The sequence below is a fragment of the Cavia porcellus genome, unplaced genomic scaffold (assembly GCF_034190915.1).
Source record: "Cavia porcellus strain 051 isolate PalLab524CR breed Dunkin Hartley unplaced genomic scaffold, mCavPor4.1 scaffold_8, whole genome shotgun sequence".
NCBI classification, from domain to species: Eukaryota; Metazoa; Chordata; class Mammalia; order Rodentia; family Caviidae; genus Cavia; species Cavia porcellus.
This window is the reverse complement of record NW_026947491.1, coordinates 41,881,526-41,894,927: the sequence shown is the minus strand read 5'-3', so window position 1 is coordinate 41,894,927 and position 13,402 is coordinate 41,881,526. Positions and strand designations below refer to the sequence as shown.

General features: G+C 37.1%; 1 protein-coding gene across 5 annotated transcripts in view; it reads right to left on the bottom strand.

Moving 5' to 3' along the window:
• Larp4 (La ribonucleoprotein 4) overlaps window positions 1-13,402 on the bottom strand; it is a 58,073-nt gene that overhangs the window by 44,137 nt on the left and 534 nt on the right. The window lies entirely within an intron of this gene.

The following is a 13,402-nucleotide window of genomic DNA, read 5'->3' as shown; positions in this document are numbered from 1 at the left end:
TTGAATGGCTCAATGGCCACATAAAAACATTCTTTCTTACTTTATTCCTTGACCATTATCATAATTAAAACTAGAAATGCACCGGATTTCTTATGGGCAAAACAGGGAGAAGTCTGTATGCTCTTTTAGTTGTTATATTTGAGTAAGTACCAAGACAAATAAAGATTAATAGAGTTATGCCAAATATTACCTAATTTTATCTGATTTCTATCCTTTTGTGGACCACTACTCGCCATTATTCTACTTTTTAACTTTTGTTCCTTCCTTGTTTAATGTGCTTGTGAAATTTTTATCTTCCATATTTCTCCACCTCCAAGTCAAGTTGATGCCCAACTTAAGGCAGAATATTATGTATACCATACATTCCTGACAACTTAAATTATGTTCTAAGAAGACCGTGGTTTGCCTTAAAAGACTTAGTAAGTTAAATGTTAGAATCTGCCTTAAGCTTTAGTGACTTGCTGATGTCCTGGTACAACTATACCAATGGTGCCAAACCTATGGTGCATGTGTGACTGTTTATTATCATTGAATGTTCTAAAAGCTTTATCATCAATAAATTAGTTCTTCACACAATAAGCCTGATCTTCCTACATCTCCCTTAAATCGGTCAGCAGGAGACTTTTTGGTCTTTGACTAGGGAAATCAGTTCTCCCTATCAGGCTGAGACAACCAAAGACAGACCTGTGGCCCCCAGAATCCCTTAAGAATAAAAGGGTCAAAGTCTTTGGGGGAAAGAAGGCAGGACAGAATAAAGATAGACATAAAGGAGACAAGAAAAATCATATTTTTTTTTTTTTTTTTGTCTTTTTCCTTTTTACCGGTACCAGGGATCGAACTCATGACTGCCTGCTTGCAAGGCAGGTGCTTATGCCGCTGAGCTAAATTCCCAGCCCCGAAAAATCATAATCTTAAAATTGCACTTGTGAAAAAAAAATATGCAGTTCAATCCCTAGTAGCGATAAAAAGGAAAAAGACAAAAAAAAAAGCAGCGTTAGGACACAAAGTTACCCAATGTTACAATGCCTTTCTTCCTTCCAGGATACTCATTCCAAAAAAGATACCTAAAGGCCTTAAAGATGCAATAAGCTTGTAAGCTTGGGTCATATTTTTCACCTATAAAATGAGCATGTACCTTTTTTTGGGGGTACCGGCAGTTGAACTCATGACCTCATACTTGCCAGGCAGATGCTGTGCCACTGAGCTGTATCCCTGGCCCTTTTCTTCTTTTTTGTGTGTGTGCCAGGAATCGAACTCAGGAGCTTGCACTTGCCTGGCAGGCGATATACCCCCAACCTATATTCCTGGCCCACCTGTATTTTCTTTCCTAGACTTTCATTCTCAAGGCTGAAAGATACAGTACTAGAGACAAGGAGGAGGGGTGAGAAGATAAAGTAGAAAAGATCAAGATACAATATGTTTATATACCAACTGGCCACCATCCATGTCTAAACATACACTAATAAAAAAGGCAAAACGTTAGGAGCCTGCAAGGTATTCTCTCTCAATATGACACATCCTGCATATTCTTTTCCTGTGACAAGAATCAGCAAACCTACACCTTACCTGTAGGATGGGGTGAGTTGAGGTACTGTGGACCCTGCTGTGTTCAAATAACACTTAATTTTATCACAGGTATATGTACATAGAAAAAAAAATAGTAAAAATAACATTTCCTACTATTTGCAGTTTCGTGTACTAGCGGTTTTGGAAGGTATTCATGGTGGATAAAACGTGACTACTATAAGATATGCATATTGCTCAGTGAAAAAAAATCAAACAATGTAAGCGATTTATCATTTATGTTACCAAACACATAAAATTACTGCACAAACATATAGCCATATAAAAACACAGAACAAACCTATCAATAATGGAATAACAAACTGTTTCCCAAACAGGGAAAATATGCAAATAATAGGTGAGAATAGTGATAAAAAAAAAAAATCAGGGGCTGGGGATCTAGCTCACTGGCATAAACACTTGCCTGGCAAGCATAAGTCATGAGTTTGATCCTGGTACCAAAAAAAAAAAAAAAAAAAAAATCATTTGGGGCAGAGAAAAGGAATAAAAAGAATTAAGATGTTAAGTATATGCACTACTCCCTAAGATGGATGTAAACATTAAATACTACAAACACACACTAATAATTCTTTGTATCTACTGAATGGCAGTCTTAAAACCCCTTTGACAAGTGTAAAGATAATGTTCACTCCTATAATTCAGGAATATTTTCTCAACAACATTTATAAACAGCCATAAATATATAGTCTTTAGTCCCGAAATTCTACTTGTTAGATTTACTTGAAAATAATAAATAAAATACAGGTAATACATTTAAGCCAGGATGTTTACCCACACTAATTCTATACTAGTGAAAAGTTAGAAATATATAACTGAAACTGACCATGGAGGCACATGCCTATAACCCCAAGAAACAGGAAGCCAAGGCAGAAAGATCAAGATGGGAGTTGAGGCCAGCCCAGGCTACATAGTGAGTACAAAGCTGGTATGGACCACATAGTGAGACCCTATCTCAAAAATATTTAAAAAACACTTCGCATGCGGAATGTAACCAATATGCACTGCAAGCATACACTAACACAAAATTTCAGAAAAGAAACAAAAGTAGCTGGACCTGGTGGTAGATTTTATGCAATCCAGCATCTCAGTATCCTCACTATACTTAGGCTGAGGCAGAAGGATCTTGGATCTCAAGCTCAAACCTAGCCTGGGCAACCTCGTGAGACCCTAGCTAAAAATAAAAATGGGAAGCTGATAACCTGTACGAAGACCCTAGGTTTAATCTCCAGCACTGCAAAAATAAATATATAAACAAAATCTAACTTGAGTTACTGTTTTGTTGAGTAACTTCAGTCCTCCCATATCCCAGAGCAGATTGTATAGATAAACTTTTGAAATCTAGTTAGCTCCGTGACGGGTATCAACGTCAATTTGCTGGCTTTTTATTCCATACTACAGTCAATTCAAGTTAGCACTATTGATGGGAACTGGCAGCATACACAGGACAATCCTATATGCTGTTCTCCAAGTCCTTAGGAATCTACAAATGGGAGAGGGAAAAAAAGATTTGGAAAATGTTCATAAATTATCATGAGTTATCCTTATGTATTAAGCACTTTCTATTTTCATTTTTGTAGGTTTCTGCATTTTTCCATCTTTTTTGCAATGATGCTAGAGACTGAAATCCGGGCCTGCTAACCTAGAACTACACCCCCAGCCTTCTTTCCTTGTATGTAACACCATACTGTTTTTGAATGTTTAAATTAACAAATATTGTGGCTTTAAAAAAAACGAGCTGTTTTTGGTATACAACATTTTTTGAAGTATGTATACATTATGGGATGGCTACATGAAACATTCATATGAATTACTTTTTTGGCGTAATGTTATTTTTACTGGTACAATTAGAAAATATACACAAACACACGTGATTCAAATTAAAAGACACCTCAACTGGGAAAATTATTCTTGAAAAATGATGTAAATGATCAATCATTGTCTTTAAAGAAGAAACCTTAAACAGAACCTAATAATTGAAGAGAAAAACAAACAAGCTAGGTGTGGTGACCCATATCTGTGATCCCAGCACTCTGGGTGGATAAGGAAGGATCAGTATGAGTTCAAGGCCAGCCTGAACTACATAGCAAGACTCTGTCCAACAAAAAACAAAACCCAACAAACCAAAACAAAGCTTTTTCATTTAAGTTCTAAACAGTTATCTTCGACTAAGGTTTAATAAAGCCTTCCACCAAAAACCCTATACAGAGATAAGCTGGTGAGATCATGCGATTGCATAAAATAACAATTAAAGATTTACTTAAACGTACACCAAAACTATCTGCCATCATACATAATCTAGCATTCAAAAATACTAGAAAACCCCCAAAACTGACACATCAGCTATCATTCCTATTTCTAGTTTATGTATCTTTAGGGCTGGGATTAGTCCTAAGAATTGAACCTAAGGCTAATTGGACTTCACACTGAGTTACAACCAAGCCTCTCCTCCCTTTAAAATTTTGCTAAATTGTTCATGCTGGGCTCAAACTTTTGATTCTCCTTCCCCAGCTTCTCAGAGTGCTGGGATGACAGGTGTGTACTACTACTATACTCAACTATGCAAAATCTTGTCAGGAGAGAAAAAGAAAAAAAGGAGACACCAAATTCCCATCAAACTGTTACTTTTATTGTTTAAGTGCAACTGTAAGATAACAGTACAAAGAATTGGGGAAAGTTATTGTAAACATGGCAAAACTCTTTTTGGGCAAATACAATCTTTTGTTTTAGTTACTTATTTACTATTCTGAAACAGAAACCCCAGGCCACTTACCCCCCTAAATGCTGTAAAACAGAAATAAAATATATAAATTGCTTGAACTTACTTGTCTCTTGGCAGATCAGTCATTCAAGTTCAGTTTTTATATATCCAAGTAATGTTTACAAAGTGACACTTTCTAATAGCTAATAAAGACAGAATAGTCAGGACTTGAACACAGGTAGTCTTGGAGAGTCCATGCTCTTGGCCACTATACTACTACTGCCTCTGAGAGGAAATTTTAAATGAAACAGCCAATTATACTTTATAGGAATATTATAACTCTCTCCAAGCCAAGTGGCCTCTGGCCTCAGCTCTGTCTATAGCTGATCTATAAAAAAGAATGGATACAAAAAATAGCCAAAGGTAAGAACTAGGGTGTCCCCCACCAAAAAAAAAGAACTAGGGTTCCCAGGGCAGAAGTAAATATAGCGCCATGATAATTTCCACTCTAGGGCAAAGGTACAAGTAAATTTCATTTGAAGAAAATAATATTCATGTAATTCATGTAATACAACATACTCTACATCACAAAGTACTTATCCTAATCTGACATTACATTGCCTGAAAACTCAATGGCAGTGACCCTGTCTACGATTTACTGTTCTCTAGTGAGTGACAAGAACATAGAGACCCACAGTAAAATTTGTCAAACAAAACAATGAGAAGTGCTAGTCATGTTTCTCAAACTTTAATATGCAAAGCATTACCTAGATCCTGGGTTGAATACCCAGCAAGAAAAAGAAAATAACTGACAGGTGTAGCACCACACACATGTGATCCCAGCTACTTCAGAAGCTGAGACAGAGGTATCAAATATTTGAAGTCAGAGTGGACAACTAAGTGAGACACTGTTTCAAAAATAAAAACAGGGCCAGGGATTTAGCTCAGTGGTATAGGTATAAGCACCTGTGTCCTGAGCATGAGATCTTGAGATCCTCAGTACCAAAATAAACAAACAAATAAATAAAAATAAAAAACAAAGGTCAGGCATGGTGGCACACACCTGTAATCCCAACACTAAGGAGACTTAGGCAAGGGGATTGTGTTGAATTTGAGCCTAGCCTCAAGTACTGAACGAGATCCTGCCTCAGAAAACCAATGAACCAACCAAATAGATAAATATGGCTGAGGATACAGTTCAGTGATAGAGTATACCCCCTTCAAAGTCACAGTTCAGAGTACATGCCTAAATGGTTCATGGATTTTTCCTTAGAACCTACCTAATAATTGTTTACAGAAAGTTCTGGAAATGGTAAATAGCCTCCACAATTGCTTTTGGTAGGAGATTTGCAAGTAGCCAATCTGAGAGTGTTATTTAGCTCTTGCTACTGACTAGCTGATGCTGTGTAAACATCTCTGGCAGATGCACTAGCATTCTCCAATCATAACAGGATGCTATACCAGTTGTAACTGACTGTTCTCCGTTTGTTCTTAAAACCCTAAGACCCCTAAGATGTCTCTCCCACACCCTGAACCATCTAAGGCTTTATTAATCAAGTATTTTATTAAATTAAATTACATAATTATGGGAGGCATAGTATACTTAGACATAGTAAACTTTAAGAATAGGTATTTTTCTACCATATTTGAAATTTGCAGTTTTTCACAATTCATGGGTGCTGTAAGGACATATCCCATGTGAATTTCAGGAGTCTATTGTACCCCCAGATTTGATTCTCAGTACCAAAAAAAAAAGAAAAAAAAAATTAAACCAGGCACACCTGTAATCCCAGCATTTAGAAGGCTGAGTCAGAAATATCACAAAATTCCAAGCCAACCTTACGTATACAGTAAGCCTGCTTCAACTACATGAGACCCTATCTCAAAAAACAGAACAAAGTATCAGAAAACTATCTGCTTTTATCACTTGCATTTCTTTATATCTAACGTTTATTTTAACACTGCAATCATCTTCATTCTTAAATGTTATTTGTGCAGCCAAAGTACAGTCCTCAACTATAAATAATTTTAAGAAAATTAACTTGTTCAATTTGCCCAAAGTCAGAGCAAACCAGCAAAAAGGCCTGCATTAGAACTTAATCAGTGATATCTCACAAGTTTTTGCAATTATTGGTGTTACCATCACAGAATTTCATAGATTTTGCAGAATTACATATACTTATTTTAGTGTTTAATTTAAAAAAAAAGCAAAACAGAAAAAAGGGTAGAAATGTTACAGAATTTCAAAAAATAACATTAAGAAATCATCACGAGTTGATACATTACGTATTGTTATCTTAGAAGTAAGTTGTTCAAGCTATAAAATTAAAGCATACAAAATGAACAGACAAGGGGTTGGGGATTTAGCTCAGCGGCATAAGCGCCTGCCTTGCAAGTGCGTGGTCGTGAGTTCAATCCCTAGTACCGATGTGTTTAAAAAAAAAAAAAAAAAGAACAGACAATGATAGCACAGCTACTGTGGAAGTCAGTATGGAGATTCATCAAGAAACTAGGATTGGAAGTTCCATTCAATCCAGCTATTCCCCTCCTGGGTATTTTCCCAGAAAAATTGAAAAGATCAACGTGCACCCATGTTTACAGCAGCACAATTTGTAATAGTTAAATCTTGGAAACAACCAAAATGCCCAACAACTACAGAATGGAGGAAAAAGATGTGGTGTTTTATACAATAGAATTATTACTCAGCTATAAAAAGGATGATCTTGAGGCCTTTACAGGTAAATGGAGGCAACTTGAGACTATCCTCATAAGTAAAATAAATCAGACTCACATTTGTAAATATCGTATTGTCTCTGTAGCATAAAAAATAAAAAATTGAAACAGTAGTAAGATCAGTGATTTTTGAAGGCAACTACTAACTACTATGTATCAACCATTTACATTCAATACAGTTGAGATTTAAATGATACATTATTTTAAGCTCACCCAGACTTTATTATAAGATTTAATACATAAACACTACAAACACAACCTGTCTGAAGACAGACAGGAACAAATTATAAATAGCATCAAAAGCTCAAGACCATAGTGAGATCCACTCTCTAGAAAAAGCTTAATAGCCCAGTGTGGCATAGGACTGAAATCCCCAGCACACAGAGACTGAGGCAGGAGGAATGCTGCAAGTTTGAGGCCAGCCAAGGCTACAAATTGAGTTCGACGCCAGCCAGGGCTACATAGTGAAACCCTGAACCAAAAAAAAAAGGGCCTAAAAATGCATAACTAAGTCAATCCAGCACCACAACAGAAAACCAAAATTACAGATTTGAAACATTCATAGTATCAAACAATATTTCCATTAGTTGGGAAAAAAACATGGAGTCTGCCAGCAGCTCAAACAAATTTAACTTGACTGAAACAAAACAGATGAATATTAGTATTTCTAATTATTGGTTTTGTTACATACTATAATCTGAAGCACTATTGAGGGTACTTTCACATCTTTATACTCATTTCTTGAGACAGGATCTCACTACAGCACAGGCTGGCCTGGACTCACAGAGATCCTCCTGCCTCAGCCTCCCAATTTGCTGGGATTATAGTCACAATTCACCACACCTAGCTTTATACCCATTTCTGAGAATTTATTCCAATTTCCACTTTTTGTATACATTTTCATTGTATTATCTGGCAATGCTTTCATTCGTGTTTAAATTTTGCATCCAGCTCCAATAAGAACTCCAAAAATCAAACTGCTTTAAAAAAAAAAAACCACTCATTCGGGGCTGGGGATTTAGCTCAGCGGTATAAGTACCTGCCTTGCAAGCAGGCAGTCGTGAGTTCGATCCCTGGTACCGATAAAAAGGAAAAAGACAAAAAAAAAAAAAAAAACAAAACCAAAAAACCCCACTCATTCACTTACATTTCACATGCTCATGTACTGAATCCAAACTATTCTTTTTTAAAAACATAGTTTTCAGCTAGTGACATCTAATAATGCTACAAATCAAGAACCTACTAACCACAAAAAAAAAAAAAAAAAAAAAAAAAAAAAAACAAAAAACCCTGAGTATGGTACTTGGGACAAAATTATCTCTCTCTAAAATAAAAGTAATAAAAACTGTCTTTGATTAAGACAAAACTAGTAACTGTCAGGCATGGTGGTATATGCCTACTACCCTAGCATGCAAGAGACTGACGCAGGAGAATCAAGACTTGTAGGCCAGCTTGGGCTACAGAGTGAGTTCAAGGACAGCCTGAATTACATGGTGAGACACTGTCTCAAAATAAAAAATCATGCCCCCCAAAATTAGTAACAATTATCCCAGCGACATCCTATTGAACTGCACTATTACAAAGTTTTAAGACGATAAGTAATACTAAAGCAAACTAGGGTGTACAAGTCATTATCATCAAAAAAGCATTCATTTTCAAGGAATAACACAAAATACAAATCCAGTTTTAACAGTCAAGAAAAACCAATAACTAGAACAAGCATAAATCATGAGACACTAGAAAAATATGGCAGAAACTCAGGAAAGCATTAACTGAAAAAAAAAAAAAATGCAATCTGTCTCTTTGATGCTCCAAAGCTTACACCTCTCAATAGCATTCATAAGAAGGCACATATTGCTGTTTCAAACTTACAGAAGTTGTTGTCAAAGAGTTTAAATCAGTTTTGTTTTTCTGTATTCAAGATTGAATCCAGGGCATTTGAAATAGGCTATATCCCCAGTTCTCTGCTAATTTTTTTCAATTTTGAGACTTGGTCTTGGTAATTAGTCTAGGATGCACTTGAACTTGTGATCCTCCTCTGCCTCAGCCTCTTTCTCAGAGTGCTGAAACTACAGGCAGGCATCCCTACTCCCAGAAAGTCAAGTCACCAAGTCTGACAATTTTGTGATTTTCCCAAACTTAACCTCTTCCCCGAAGCTGACACTGCCTCTTTCAGAACACAGGTGACAAAAACTAAACAAAAACCGAAAACACACACACACATACACAGCCACAATTAACTACTGAAATCAACATAGGCTGTTGCATGAATGATGAGGTTAAAAAGTTACATCAGTTTGAGTGCAATGGCATGTGCTAGTAAATTCAAACTACTTGGGAGGATGAGGAAGAACAGCAAATTTGAGGCTAACTGAGGCAAATTAATGAGACTCTGTCTTAAAATTAGAAGGATAAGATGCAGTTTAGCGGTACAGTGCTTGTAGTACTGGTGAAGCCTTAGATTCAATCCTCAGTACAAAAAAAGAAAAAGAAAAAACATCCATTAACTAAAAAATCTTGAACAAGCTTAAATTCCCTGTGTTGCCAGGCATGGTGGCTCACAGCTGTAATCCTAGCACCACTCACGAGGCTGAGGCAAGAGGATCACCATGAATTCGAGCCCAGCATAGGCCACACAGTTCAAGGCTAGCCTGAACTACATAGTGAGACACCCTGTCTCAAAAAATCAAAAACAATCCCCTGAGCCTTGTGGTTTCCTTACATCTAAATGAATACATATATTTCAAAGAGATATTGTGAAGATGTACATACATGTATACACGCAAAAACATCTAATGGGTCTGACACAGTAAATATCACACATGTGTATATATCCTTATATTAATAATAGATATCACTACTAGCATGTAGCTTTCTGTAGTTAAAACTAATTTTGCTGGGGTTTCTCCAGAAAAATGCACATAAGTGAGCATTTTTTAGTTTGTTCTTTTGGGCTTTCTTTTTTCTTGAGACAGGGTCTCACTATGTAGTGCAGACCTACCTTTAAATCACTTATATACCCCACACTGATCTCCTACTCACAGCAATCTTCCTGCCTCAGTATCTGTGGGCTGGGACTGCAGGTGTGTGTCACTATGCCCTGCTTGTTCTGTTCTTTGAGACACATTTGGCTATGTAATTTAGGCTGGCCTTAAATAAGCAATTGATCTTCCTGCCTCAGCCTCTCAAGTGCTGGGATTTCAGGCATGTGCCACCACACTCAGCAGAGCTAGTGATTTTAACAACTACTGAGGAGTCACAGATCTTAGATAACCTTACCAAAGATGACCTATACCAACCTGGTTTAGCAAACTGTTGTTTTTTTATAATCTTTTTGAGATAAGAGTCTCACTGTGCAGTTCAGGCTGGTTAACGAACTTTGTAGCCAAGGCCAGCCTCAAACTTGCAGCAATCCTTCTGCTTTAGCCTAAGTGCTGGGATTACAGGTATGTACCACCACATCCGGCAATAAAGTGATTCTTAACTTAGTTTGTGCCACAGATCACTTTAGTTCAATTAATCTATGGATAATGCTCTCAAAAAATTTAAAAATAGTATATGGACTCTATAGGACAGCAATTACATAAGAAGTCATCAAAATATTTAAAAATTTGCAGTATGCTAGTAAATGTGCTTTATAATGCATTTCACATTTTTAAGTAACAGTTTGTTAGTGGTATTTCAAAATATCTGCAAAATCTGAAATACAATATTAAAATAAGTGATTTCACTGGGCATAGTGGCTCATGCCTGTAATCCCAGCACTCCCGAGAGGCTGAGGCAGGAGAACTGCTGCAACTTCAAGGCCAGCCCAAATTGAATACACTGTCTCAAAAAGACAAAAAAAGGGGGGAGGGTGACAAAGTCACAAACCTGTTGCCTCCACTGAAATTTAAAGAATTTTCAAATCTTTTCTATCTAGATTCCAGTTAGAAGCTAGGGAAAATAAGTTGGCAAATTTTTGTCTTTAACCAAATGCAAGTAGTTCTTCAATTCTACCAAGAACACTGAAGAAGAAATGCAAGTAGTTCTTCAATTCTACCAAGAACACTGATGAAGAATCTGTGCCTCAGGTAAAAGTGGAAAAAAATAGGTTTTGGAGCCATAGACTTCGGTTCTAAAAGCCAGACTTCAGACTTTAGTCCCTACATTATTTACATTTCAATGACTTTAAACATCTGAGCTTTGCTTCCCGAATCATTTAGAATAATTCTTATATCTTGAGGTCAAAGAACTAAATATTAGTTAACAAAATGCCAAATGACCAATGTGTTGTTTCCAAGAGATTTTAATATTATATATTAATCCCCCCGAACATTTAATAATTGCTTATTTTTAATAAAACTCATGAGAAAAAGAAAGATGTGCTGATTCACAAAGAAATAACTACTGGGAATACTAAGTTTACATATAAATTTAGTGAAATGTGGTAGTTTGTTCCAACTGAGAATACTCATTTAACATTAAAATGATTTGATCTAAATCCCTGTCGCAAAATATTGTTTCTTTTAACCTGCTGGCCCCAGTTTCCTCACCTGTAAAACAAAGCAATGTTGATTTGGGGACAGAATCCAGTTTTAAACACTCAACAAATATACCTATTACTAAAATTCTAATATTAATAAAACTCTAGGAATCAACTTGAAACTCTATTTTGGAATTCACATCAACATAATTGGAACTTAGGTTTGTTTTGCCTTTGCAAATCAAATCATAACTACACTTAAAATCTGTAGTAACTCGTAACATTCCTAACACAAAGCAGGCTTGCTTAAAAATCAAATCTGAAAAAAAGAAAAAAAAATCAAATCTGATTTCTTAATTCTGCCAAAGGAAAACAACATGGGTTTAAAAAACAAAGAACAGGGGGCTGGGGATTTAGCTCAGCGGCATAAGAGCCTGCCTTGCAAGCAGGCAGGCATGAGTTCGATCCCCGGTACCGGTAAAAACGAGAAAAAAAAAAAAAAAAACCCAGAAAGAATGAGTTAGCTAAAATTTGGAGCTTTTTAAAATTTTTTAATCGGTACTGGGGATCAAACTCACGACCGCCTGCTTGCAAGGCCGGTGCTTATGCTGCTGAGCTAAATCCCCAGCCCCAAATTTTGGAGCTTTTTAAAGATAAGAGTCTCACTATGTAGGGCAGGCTGGCCTCAAACTCAGAGATCTTCCTGCCTCAACCTCCTTCCAAGTGCTGGGATTATAGGCATGTGTTGCCACCATGTCCTGTGAGTTAGGTAATTTAAAATTTTTAAATGATTTGCTTGGAATATCCCAACGAGTATTTATCATTAATGTTGGATATACTACAAGGTAGCAACGTCTTTTTAAAGCCTAACTTTATAAACCACAGGATATCAGATTAAGGTTAAAAAAAAAACTTTTGGTGCTCGCCTATAATCCCAGCATTTGAGAGGCTGAGGCAGGACTGTGGTTGAGTTTGAGGCCAGCCTGGGCTACATAGTGAGTTTAAAGTCAGCCTGAGTGATACATAGGGAGGCCCTGTCTCAAACTCTTCCACTCAAAAAATAAAGTAAAAATTAAATCACGTATTTACTTTATGTGCGTGTCCCATCGTCCCTGAAAAACACCCGCCACAGGCTGGCCCCAGGTCCACTATATAACATGTAAATTTCTTCCCTCATTGAAAAGGTATGTTTTCACGAACAGTTTAACAAACGTCAAGTCGCAAAGTTGCAGCTTCGCTGGCTTCACGTTTTCACAATGTAGGAATAATATGATCTGGAATCTGCTCAGCGTGTTAGCCAGGCAGTCAGCTGATGCTCAATGCACACGACAGATGGACAGAAATAAGAGAAATTAAGCTTGGTATTTGTGTAAGGCAGGTATCATTACCTTGAAACCTAAAATAGGCCAAAGGTAGACGTCACAGTCATACGTATTAAAAGTATTCCTGTTGTTCAAGTAACAATGAAAAAAAGAAAAGCAAGAAAGAAAAAAGGGGAGAAGAGAAAGAGAAAGGCTTTCCCTAGACTACGTTTCTCTCATTCCTGGAATTTTCCTTCTAAAGTGCCTTTTAATCGGTTCGCAGAACCAATCCGCATCACGCAGCTGCTGCCCGAGTAACTTTTACAAAAGGTCAAAGCGGTGCCTTTCAAGGCTCCAACCCCTATTGGTTTCTCCTGTGTTCACATTAACTTGCTCTCACCCACAGAACGTTCCAGAGACCCACCGATAAGGACCGAACAAAATCTGGCGGAGGTTTCGAAAAGATTTCCACTTTCCTTAGGAAAACACTTAAACAAAAAGGGCACGCCAGCCGCATTTCACCCACTCCCTCCGGTCCCACATGTTGCTCCTTTCTCCCACAGCCCCTCCCCCCCGCCTGGCGTCGCCCCAGCATGCGCCCACCTGATTCCCCTTTTCTCC